This window comes from Rutidosis leptorrhynchoides, chromosome 1, assembly GCF_046630445.1.
Source record: "Rutidosis leptorrhynchoides isolate AG116_Rl617_1_P2 chromosome 1, CSIRO_AGI_Rlap_v1, whole genome shotgun sequence".
Taxonomy (NCBI): domain Eukaryota; kingdom Viridiplantae; phylum Streptophyta; class Magnoliopsida; order Asterales; family Asteraceae; genus Rutidosis; species Rutidosis leptorrhynchoides.
The window spans coordinates 495,609,219-495,621,884 of NC_092333.1; positions in this window are offsets into that span (position 1 = coordinate 495,609,219).

Below are 12,666 nucleotides of genomic sequence, written 5' to 3' on the forward strand. Positions count from 1 at the left end.
TATGTACTAACCAAAATAAGTTAAGGGTAAATTTATTCATTTGATTTTATATGTACAAATATGATTTTATAAATTGCATACATGACAGAAAATCTTACTACTTCTATTTGTCCATAAATCCCATGAGGGTCGCCCAATTGAACAAATATGTAAAAATTTTGATGAAAAGCAGGGTATCCGTATTTCAGGTGTTACGAGTTGAAGTAAGATCGTTGAAGATCGGGTGAAGGACATGAATCGTCTTGCGACATCTAATCAACAAATGCTACGAGGTCATGAAACCCAATGAGTTAAATATTGTTTTGACAATTATCAGGACATAAGTCCTTGGGCCAAAACTCTTCCCGAGCGAAGCTGTTGCTAACAAGTGAGTTATGAATGATAAAAGCATGGGATAAAACGAGTTTCCCGTATCTCAACAATTATGAAAATGAGTATCTTCCCTACCCATGTAATACATCGGAATTTCTGAATGAGTAGTGTAAAAATTTTCTTTGACTCACTTTCTATTCCTCATGTCACAATATTGAGACTTCTTTATGAATTAATGTAATATAATCATGTTGGCCTGACGCCATTATATTTCGCTAATTCATAGTTCCATTCCAATAGCACTACATGAGGTCAGGACACGCGATCAACCTCGAATTTTCACACAATTTCTCTAAAATGATTTCTTAAACAATGTGCTAAGGATAGCACAAGAGACAAAAACATCAAAAATAATGAATAGGAGTAACAATGATATAAAAATGTCTTCGAAGTACCAAAAATCTCTAAAAGTCAAAAATGACGTTTTTCGGTTCAAAAACCAAAGCACATAGGCACATCGGCACAAAGGCACGTAATATAACAAGAATGTTATATACCTAAACATAATAGCTAACATTGAAATGCCGAGCATTTAGAAGTCAAGAATAACATCTCGCGTAATATAACTCAAACGTTATATACATAACCATAATAGATGACATAGAAATGTCGAGAATTTTAGAAGTCAAGAATGACATCCCCCGGTTTCACTACCCGAGGTGTTCTTATATGGATAAGTTCGCACGAGTCTGAGAATACGTTTAAATCGAAATGGGAGTTTCTCCCGGATTCAGAACATAATAGAGATGTATGTATGATAACAACATACATACCAATACGGTACAAATAATCACATATAATAATATATTATAGGTCGGGCTGTAGACTAGACTCACTAATGCACCCTATTGATTGGGTAACGACATCAATGCAGCCTAATTCCCTACAACCAATGCTCTGATACCAACTATAACGACCCGTCAAAGTACACTTGACGACCATCGTTATCTTGGTCCCACAGCTTGATCATAACTCTATATGAATTTGATAAATAACTTTGCATTCTTTATTTAAAAATGATTTCCCATAAAGGAAACCTACCAAAATATGTAAGTTTAGAAAAACCATACATTATTACTTAACCAAGAGTTGACTAAATGTAACATCCCGTTTTTCCCGTACGTGACTAAAGGTACATATTTAACCATTTGTACGTTATGATTCGGAAGCTTATGCGTAATTGTATAGATAAACGTATATATATAATTTATTGTGTGCTAGTTAACATGTGCGTATATAAGTGTACAAATGAGCTTGTGTAGTGTTAGGTCTCGTGAGACTTAGATGTGAGGCTTAGACGTGTATTGGGAACGAGAATGAAGGAATTAGTTGTGGAAACCTTGGAAATTTGACTAACTAGTCGAAGTGGCCAGACCCAGGCATATGTCGCGCCGCGACAAACGGGTCCGCGCCGCGACCCATCAAGCGTTTCCAGATCAGAACAGGACATAAGCATGGTGAATTTTACTTTGATTCGTCGCGCCGCGACGTTTAGGGCCGCGCCGCGGCAGGCCTGCTGGTCAGGTTCCGGTTTTAGGTTAAATTAAGAGATTTTGAGGGGCAAAATGGTAAATGGACGTATAGATCAGATGGGTGCATTAAATCTGGTCCACTAGTTCATTTATTTCATTTTCCTTTTTCATTTTCTTTCAATTTCTCTCCCAAAACTCTAACACCCATTTGGATTCAAAGTGAGATTGAGAGAGGAAGGATTTAGGGTTGATCCTTGGAGCAAGTATTAAAGTTGTTCCTTGTGACTCTAGCTACGTGGTGATAGTCTCGGTAAGTTCTAACTCTAAGTTTCGAGTTTTAATTGATTATGGCTAGGGTTTTGGTTAATAGAAGCTTGTATGACCCATTTGGGAGTAAAATGGGTGAATTTGGGTTAGGTTGTTGTAATGAAACCCTAATGGCCATAATATAGGGTTTTGGTCTTGTAATTGTGAGTTTGAAAGTGTTAATGGTATTGTAAGCATTAAACACTTGTTAGAATTGAAAGAGATGTCATTTGGGTCAAGAATGTACTAGTTGACCTAGTTTGGGTAAAATGGGTGTAAATTACCCTAGGTGGATGTCAATTAAGGCTAGTAGACTTTAATGCACTAATGTTGGTAATTAAAGTCGAGTCTTGGCCATTAAGAGGGCGGTTGTGGTGTGGTTGGGTCATTTAATGCAAAATTGAGTCATTAAATGCCCAAGTAAATGTAATGTGGTTAATTCCACTAGTTTATGTATTGAATTGGTACTTAATGTATTAGGTACTTGGCTTTGAAGTGGAAGCGATTATTCATCATCCTTGCGTCAAGGTGAGTGGAATAATTATGCGTGAACGTATATAATGTATTTATTTGTGTGGTATGAATGTGGAAGTGTCGCGGTGTTCAAGACACCACATTCTAGGTAACGAGTAGTATTGTCGCGGTGCTTAAGACACTACTCCTTGTGTAATTGACTTGTGGGATTGTCGCGGTGTTTAAGACACCACAATGTCGTGAGAGTGGAAGTGTCGCGGTGTTCAAGACACCACTCATTGTATTGAATGAAGTGTGGATTCGTCGCGGTGTTTAAGACGCCACATTATTGTAAGGGTGAGTTAGTCGCGGTGTTCAAGACATCACCCGGGGGACTAGTGATTACGCGGTGTATAAGTAACACTAGTGGATGTTATGAACTCCAACGGACTTACATGTACCGTTCTCTTGTATACTTGGTTAACCATGGTTGTGCGAATTGTACTTAGCATATTATATTGTGAACTATATGCTATTATTGTTGCTAGCGTAATGTGGAACGTGGATAGTAGTTTATGCATGATGGATTGCATGTTTGTTGAATTGCTAGCTCGTATGTGGTATTGTGTAAGTGTATGCAAGTAAGTAGGTTATATATGATCATGTTTAATTATTGCATTCACTAAGCGTTAGCTTACCCCTCTCGTTGTTTATCTTTTAGTTGCAGGTGAGGATAAAGGGAAGGGGATTGTCGGGCACTAGATGCCCTTGATGATGTGCTTGTAGGAGCTTTTGGAAGTTGGCCACCTTTTGGGTAGTTTAGTCCCAAACCATGCTCGTCGGGTCGTTTGGTTAATAAACTACCATTGTATTCGGTCAAACTTGTATTAACTTAATTAACGGCCATTGTGCCTTTTGTAAACATCGGTAATGGTTGTACGGTTTAATGAAACTTGTGAGTTGGTCTACATATTTAATTGGCGCATAAATGTGTATGTTATAAAAAAAAAAATTATAGCGTACGGAGTACGGGTTGGGTTGTTTCAAGTGGTATCAGAGCATGGTCTAAGGGATTTAGGCGACTTGAGATAGGTGCCTAGACTTAGACTTTTATGTGTATGCGCTTTTAGGCGGGACTTGTACGACTTCGGGTCGAATCGGGAATTGTAGTGCGTAGGTTTATATGAACTAACCATGCACTAATTGATTTGTGTTGTAGATGGAATCATCGAGCGAGACAGACGTTGTACTAGCAAGTTAATGTGACGTGCTCGCGTAGTAATGACTAGCTACCCTTACTACGGGTGCAAATCGTGTCAAACAAGCGATGTACGACGATTGTCGAGCGAGATGGGGTGGTATGGTGTATATATATATATATGTGTGTCATGTCTCTGGGTTCGTTGTTTAATCTTTCCCGTTTTATAGAATGAAGATGAGAAACGGACACGACACCGATAATGGGGGCACGAGCGAGGACCCTGAGTTCACGGTCAAGGTTGAGGCCATCTTTCAACGCCAAAGGGCGGATTTTCTTGTTGATATTAAGAAGATGTTTCTAGACACTATTGAAGAACAAGTCATTGATATGGTTAAGGAACAAATTAAAATTGTTCTTCAAGAAGAGAATGTAGGGAGGCGAGACTTTTTCTTTAAGAACTTCAAGGATGCTCAACCTCCTACCTTTGATGGTGAACGGGACCCACTTAAGAGTGCCCGGTTTATCTCCGATATGGAGGGGGCTTTTCGTACATGTGAGTGCCCTAACGATAAAAAGACAAGGTATGGTTGTAGCATGCTAAGAGGTGATGCCAAGCTATGGTGGGATGCAAAGATTCAAGTCTATGGCGAAGAACAATGCATGGACTTTTCTTGGGATGAGTTTAAGGTGGAATTTTTCGAAGAATACCGAACTTCGGCCGATCTCACTAGGCTTAAGGACGAGCTACGTTCTTTGAGGCAAGGGTCAATGGATTTGAACACTCTCAAATCCGTGTTTTTGTCTAAGACTCAATTTTGCCCGGAGTATGTCGGGAATGATAAGATGTTAAAGGAAGATTTTTATCGGATCTTGAATGATAGTTATCAAGAGAAGATAAGTGTGAATGTGGTGAAAAGCTTTGATGAATTGTTTAACATGGCCAAGGGCTTCGAGGCGCTTGTGATGAGGAAGAATAGCCTTACCTTGGGCAAGAAAAAGTTTGAAGCTACTAGTCAATCTAATTTTTCTAGCAAGAAGTTTAAGAAAGGCTCCGAGAGTGTGGGGAGTGTGAAGAAAGGTGCTTCGGGGGATTTCCCCTATTCTTGTCATAATTGTGGGCGAAGGGGACATATGGCCCGTGATTGCACCAAACCATCCTCTACTACAAAATTCACTTGTTACAATTGTGGGAAAGAAGGACACAAGAAGACCGAGTGTCCCGAGTTGGTTAATGATCATGTCAAGCGGTTAGAGAAGGCGGCGGGTACGGGCCGGGGTCGAAATTATTTGATGACTAATGATGAAGCTAAGCAATCGAACGAGGTTGTCTCAGGTACTTTCTTGGTTAACTCTAAACCGGCCAAGATATTATTTGATAGCGGTGCTAATTTGTCTTTTGTGTCGCCTCGATTTGTATCTAAGTTAAATAAACCGCTAGTTAAGTTGAGTCGTCCGGTTGAAGTCGAAATAGCGGATGGCAAGACGACGCTAGTGGTTGATGCTTGTAAGAATTGTGATGTTGTGTTTGGTACCGAAACCTTTAAAATTGACCTCATTCCGATGACCTTGGGTGAGTTCGATATTGTTGTTGGTATGGATTGGCTCGATCGTTATAGAGCCGATATTGCATGCCATGATAAGTTCATTCGTGTTAGGACTCCAAGTGGGGGAGAGTTGATTATTCATGGCGATAGACGGAGGAGACTCGTACCATTGTGCACGTATGCAAGGGCACGACGTTTTCTCAAGAGCGGTGCCTTGTTTTATCTTGCTCACGTAGTTGATACTCGTGATGAGCCACCACCTATTCGTAAGATTCCGGTGGTTAATTAATTTGAAGATGTCTTTCCGGATGAATTACCGGGTGTTCCGGAGGAAAGACAAGTCGAATTTCGCATCGAGTTGGTTCCGGGAGCTACTCCCATTGCTAAAACCCCTTATCGTTTAGCGCCGACGGAGATGCAAGAATTGCTTAATCAAACCCAAGAGTTGCTTGAGAAGGGTTTCATTCGACCGAGCTCCTCGCCGTGGGGTGCTCCGGTTTTGTTTGTGAAAAAGAAAGATGGAAGCATGCGAATGTGCATCGACTATAGGGAGTTGAATAAAGTGAAGATCAAGAATCGTTATCCATTACCTCGGATCGACGATTTATTTGATCAACTCCAAGGTGCTACGTATTTTTCTAAGATCGATTTACGGTCCGGCTATCATCAAGTGCGGGTCCGTGAGGAAGACATCGAGAAAACGGCCTTTCGGACGCGTTACGGGCATTATGAGTTTGTGGTTATGCCTTTTGGTCTCACGAATGCACCGGCGGCATTCATGGATTTAATGAACCGAGTGTGCCAACCTATGTTGGACAAGTCGGTAATCATGTTCATTGATGACATACTCGTTTATTCCAAGAGTATGAAGGAACATGAACACCATTTACGTGAAGTGTTGAAGACGTTGCGAAGGGAGAAATTGTATGCTAAGTTCTCCAAATGTGAATTTTGGCTAAGGGAAGTTCAATTCCTTGGTCATATTGTGAATCAAGAAGGTATTATGGTAGACCCGGGGAAGATCAAAACGGTGAAAAGTTGGAGTCGACCGACTACGCCTACGGAAATCCGAAGTTTTCTCGAATTGGCCGGTTATTATCGTCGGTTTATTCAAGACTTTTCTAAGATTGCTTCTCCTTTGACGAAGTTGACGAGGAAGAATGTTAAATTTAATTGGGAAAATGAACAAGAAGTCGCCTTTCAATTGTTGAAAGAGAAGTTATGTCAAGCTCCGGTGTTGGTGTTACCGGAAGGGATTGAAGACATGGTGGTTTATTGTGATGCTTCGTTGAATGGACTCGGGTGTGTTCTGATGCAAAGAGGTAAAGTCATCGCTTATGCCTCTCGACAATTAAAAGAACACGAGACGAGGTACCCGACTCATGATTTAGAGATGGCGGCGGTTGTGCATGCGTTGAAAATTTGGCGCCATTACTTGTATGGTGTCAAGTGTACGATATATTCGGATCACAAGAATTTGAAACATCTCTTTACTCAACGAGATTTGAATTATCGTCAACGTAGGTGGATGGATGTAGTGAAAGATTATGATTGCGTGATACTTTATCATCCGGGTAAGGCGAACGTTGTTGCGGACGCCTTGAGTCGAAAGAGTACACATCCGGCGATAAAGGTGGGATCGTTACGTTTGATTATCACTAATGACTTTCTTGAAAAGATGGGTGAAGATCAAATAGAGGCTTATGTTCACAATAAGCACACGGAACGAATCGTTGGCCAATCGGAGTTCATTACAATGGGCTCGCGTGGCTTGTTGTCCTTTCAAGGAAGGGTGTGGGTACCCAAGATGGGGGATTGCCGGCGAATGCTACTTGATGAAGCACATAAGTCCAAGTATTCCATTCATCCGGGTGCAATGAAAATGTACTATGATTTGAAGAAAGATTATTGGTGGCCCGGCATGAAACGTGATGTGGTTAAGTATGTTGAACAATGCGTCACGTGCTTGCAAGTCAAAGCCGAACACCAAAAGCCTTACGGTAAGTTACAACCATTGGAAGTCCCGAAATGGAAATGGGAGCACATTACCATGGACTTTATTACCAAGTTACCGAAGACGGCGCGAACCCAATACGATACGATTTGGGTGATTGTTGATAGATTGACGAAGAGTGCCTTGTTTCTTCCCATTCGGGAAACGATATCATCGGAGACTTTAGCTAAGTTGTTTATAAAGGAGGTGATATCAAGACATGGGGTTCCGGTATCTATTGTTTCAGATCGAGATACTCGCTTTACATCTCGGTTTTGGAACAAGTTTCATGAAGATATGGGTACTCAATTGAAAATGAGCACGGCGTATCATCCTCAAACGGACGGTCAAACCGAGCGTACTAACCAAACGCTAGAGGATATGTTAAGGGCGTGTATTATTGATTTTGGTGGAAGTTGGGACTAGCACTTACCCTTGGTGGAATTCTCGTACAATAATAGTTATCATACTAGTATCGGGATGCCACCGTATGAAATGCTTTATGGACGAAGATGTCGAACTCCAATTTGTTGGGGTGAAGTGGGTCAAAAGGAAATCGGGAGTATCGATTTGGTTTTGGAGACGAATAGTAAAATTGAAATGATTCGGGCTCGACTTAAAGCGGCGCAAGATAGACAAAAGTCTTATGCCGATAAAAGTAGAAGAACGATTGAGTTTCAAGAAGGTGATATGGTAATGCTTAAGGTTTCTCCATGGAAGGGTGTGATTCGGTTTAAAAAGCGAGGAAAGTTAGCTCCTCGGTTTATTGGTCCTTTCAAGGTATTGGCACGTGTTGGTGAGGTTACTTATCGATTAGAGTTACCCGAAGAACTTGCGGGAATTCATAATACGTTCCATGTTTCCCATCTTCGCAAGTGTCTTGTGGATGACTCGACTTGGGTGCCATTGGATGAGATTACTTTGAATAACAAGTTAGAGTATGCGGAAGAACCGGTTGCAATCCTTGATGAAAAGGTTAAGATGTTGCGGAACAAGGAAGTTAGAACCTTCAAAGTGCAATGGCGACATCGAAAGGGTTCCGAGTTTACATGGGAATCCGAAGAGTTTGCTTTGGTTTATCTTCCGGCTTGTCATGCGGCTTGGATCGCGAGGACGCGCTCCGATCTAAGTGGGGGAGAGTTGTAACATCCCGTTTTTCCCGTACGTGACTAAAGGTACATATTTAACCATTTGTACGTTATGATTCTGAAGCTTATGCGTAATTGTATAGATAAACGTATATATATAATTTATTGTGTGCTAGTTAACATGTGCGTATATAAGTGTACAAATGAGCTTGTGTAGTGTTAGGTCTCGTGAGACTTAGATGTGAGGCTTAGACGTGTATTGGGAACGAGAATGAAGGAATTAGTTGTGGAAACCTTGGAAATTTGATTAACTAGTCGAAGTGGCCAGACCCAGGCGTATGTCGCGCCGCGACAAACGGGTCCGCGCCGCGACCCATCAAGCGTTTCCAGATCAGAACAGGACATAAGCATGGTGAATTTTACTTTGATTCGTCGCGCCGCGACGTTTAGGGCCGCGCCGCGGCAGGCCTGCTGGTCAGGTTCCGGTTTTAGGTTAAATTAAGAGATTTTGAGGGGCAAAATGGTAAATGGACGTATAGATCAGATGGGTGCATTAAATCTGGTCCACTAGTTCATTTATTTCATTTTCCTTTTTCATTTTCTTTCAATTTCTCTCCCAAAACTCTAACACCCATTTGGATTCAAAGTGAGATTGAGAGAGGAAGGATTTAGGGTTGATCCTTGGAGCAAGTATTAAAGTTGTTCCTTGTGACTCTAGCTACGTGGTGATAGTCTCGGTAAGTTCTAACTCTAAGTTTCGAGTTTTAATTGATTATGGCTAGGGTTTTGGTTAATAGAAGCTTGTATGACCCATTTGGGAGTAAAATGGGTGAATTTGGGTTAGGTTGTTGTAATGAAACCCTAATGGCCATAATCTAGGGTTTTGGTCTTGTAATTGTGAGTTTGAAAGTGTTAATGGTATTGTAAGCATTAAACACTTGTTAGAATTGAAAGAGATGTCATTTGGGTCAAGAATGTACTAGTTGACCTAGTTTGGGTAAAATGGGTGTAAATTACCCTAGGTGGATGTCAATTGAGGCTAGTAGACTTTAATTCACTAATGTTGGTAATTAAAGTCGAGTCTTGGCCATTAAGAGGGCGGTTGTGGTGTGGTTGGGTCATTTAATGCAAAATTGAGTCATTCAAATGCCCAAGTAAATGTAATGTGGTTAATTCCACTAGTTTATGTATTGAATTGGTACTTAATGTATTAGGTACTTGGCTTTGAAGTTTGGAAACGATTATTCATCATCCTTGCGTCAAGGTGAGTGGAATAATTATGCGTGAACGTATATAATGTATTTATTTGTGTGGTATGAATGTGGAAGTGTTGCGGTGTTCAAGACACCACATTCTAGGTAACGAGTAGTATTGTCGCGGTGCTTAAGACACTACTCCTTGTGTAATTGACTTGTGGGATTGTCGCGGTGTTTAAGACACCACAATGTCATGAGAGTGGAAGTGTCGCGGTGTTCAAGACACCACTCATTGTATTGAATGAAGTGTGGATTCGTCGCGGTGTTTAAGATGCCACATTGTTGTAAGGGTGAGTTAGTCGCGGTGTTCAAGACATCACCCGGGGGACTAGTGATTACGCGGTGTATAAGTAACACTAGTGGATGTTATGAACTCCAACGGACTTACATGTACCGTTCTCTTGTATACTTGGTTAACCATGGTTGTGCGAATTGTACTTAGCATATTATATTGTGAACTATATGCTATTATTGTTGCTAGCGTAATGTGGAATGTGGATAGTAGTTTATGCATGATGGATTGCATGTTTGTTGAATTGCTAGCTCGTATGTGGTATTGTGTAAGTGTATGCAAGTAAGTAGGTTATATATGATCATGTATAATTATTGCATTCACTAAGCGTTAGCTTACCCCTCTCGTTGTTTATCTTTTAGTTGCAGGTGAGGATAAAGGGAAGGGGATTGTCGGGCACTAGATGCCCTTGATGATGTGCTTGTAGGAGCTTTTGGAAGTTGGCCACCTTTTGGGTAGTTTAGTCCCAAACCATGCTCGTCGGGTCGTTTGGTTAATAAACTACCATTGTATTCGGTCAAACTTGTATTAACTTAATTAACGGCTATTGTGCCTTTTGTAAACATCGGTAATGGTTGTACGGTTTAATGAAACTTGTGAGTTGGTCTACATATTTAATTGGCGCATAAATGTGTATGTTATAAAAAAAAAAATTTATAGCGTACGGAGTACGGGTTGGGTTGTTTCACTAAAACAAGTCAACAACATCCACTATTAAATGTATCAAAATAGAATGCAAGTTAATGTTTAACAAAAGCTGTCATCATAAATATGCAGACTCTCTAAGCACAGCGGAAGCAATCAATCATGAACCTGAGAATAAAACATGCGAGTAACTGTCAAAAAAAATGTTGAGTGAATTATAGGTTTAATATTGCAAACAAAATTTAATTTAGACCATAAAATTTTATGTTTGAAAACATAAAACCCCCTTTTTGGACCACAAAATTATATGCTAGAAAACATATAAAAACATTATTCCATTTACCTTGAGCCACCTGGTAACCACTTAACCATTTATTTACCCTTGCCAAACACAATAAATAATATACACCGAACAAGTGTATCTACAACAAATTACGAAGTACTAAACATTCCGATTATAAATTGCTAGCGCGACTAGCTCGAAATGGGGTTGTCAAATCCGATAGATCTATTCGTAGGATTCGCGTTCACCAGTAGAAACCAGTGATTACAATTACCAGATTAGGGAATATTTTTGTTCGACTCACAATGAATAATTTAAACCAACTTACACTTGTCCAAAATATAAAATAAATTGCATGTATTCTCATCCCAAAAGATTTAAAATAGAAAAATGGGACTATAACTCACCTTAATAGCAAACGAAGTAACCACACAAATATGCGAACAGCAAATGAAGTAAAGTGATCAGGAATGATCACAACGCCGACCTATAAATAAAGCTGGTCGATATAAATAACTAACTTAGGTCAAGTCTTAGTATGATAGCTATTGTACATGTTACAAGTAGACATAGAACAATACTCAACATGCATCGGTTTGATCGAAACAGCGTACATACACACACTTTCTATTTTTAGAAAGTTTCTATTTTTAGCAAGTTTCCATTTTTGGAAAGTTTCTATTTTTGGAAAGTTTCTATTTTTGAAAAGTTTCTATTTTTGGAAAGTTTCTATTTTAGGAAAGTTTCTATTTTTGGAAAGTTTCCAAATTTAGAAAGTTTCCATATTTAGAAAGTTTCTATTTTTAGAAAGTTTTTAAGTTAGGAAAGTTTCCTTAATTAGAAAGTCAACAAAAGTCAACTGAAAGTCAAAGTCAACCGAAAGTCAACTCAAAAGTCAACCTTGGTCAAACATAGTCAACGTTAATTTTAAAAGTATAAGTTATAATAATAATATAGGTTATAACGTTAATTAAAGTCATATATGTATAATTATGTCATAACATAAGTTTTAATTAAATTAAATGAATTATTAAAGTTAACATAAGTTTAAATGATATACTTAATATAACATAAGTATTGAATTAATTAATTATAAATTAGTCATAATATAAGTATTATTAATTAATAATAGATTTTAAATCATATCATAAGTATCATTAATTAATAATGAATTATTAATCATATCATAAATTTCTAATTATAATTATTAAATCATAAGTATTTAATAATTAAATTATAATTAAATAATAACTAAGCCTTATAATAATTAAATAATTAATTAATTCTTATTATAAGTCTTATTATAATAATCTCATAATATAAGTTTAATACTTGCCATAAGTATTTTTCATTAATAATAAAAGTATTATTATTCATAAGTTTAGTTAAAGTTCCATTAATCATAATTAATTAATAAATGATATAATAAATATGTATATCATAAGTCTTAAATTAAAATAATTACTTTTTATATCATAAGTAATTTATTAATAATGAAAATCATTATTTTTATCATAAGTCTTAATTAATAACCATAAGTTTTAATTAAAAGTTCATCGGGTCATAACTTGAGCCCCGGGAATCAGTTTTCGGCGAGTCTTATATATATCTTCGCCTAACCAACCCACCCGACACTTTAGTGTGCTCAAGAACATCCCAAGAACAGCCACCAAGTCATGACTTACAGCCATTAATCAGCTTGGAGCTTTAATCCGTTCAAAAACATGTTTTAGTCATAACGGGTGATCCGTGGCTCGGATT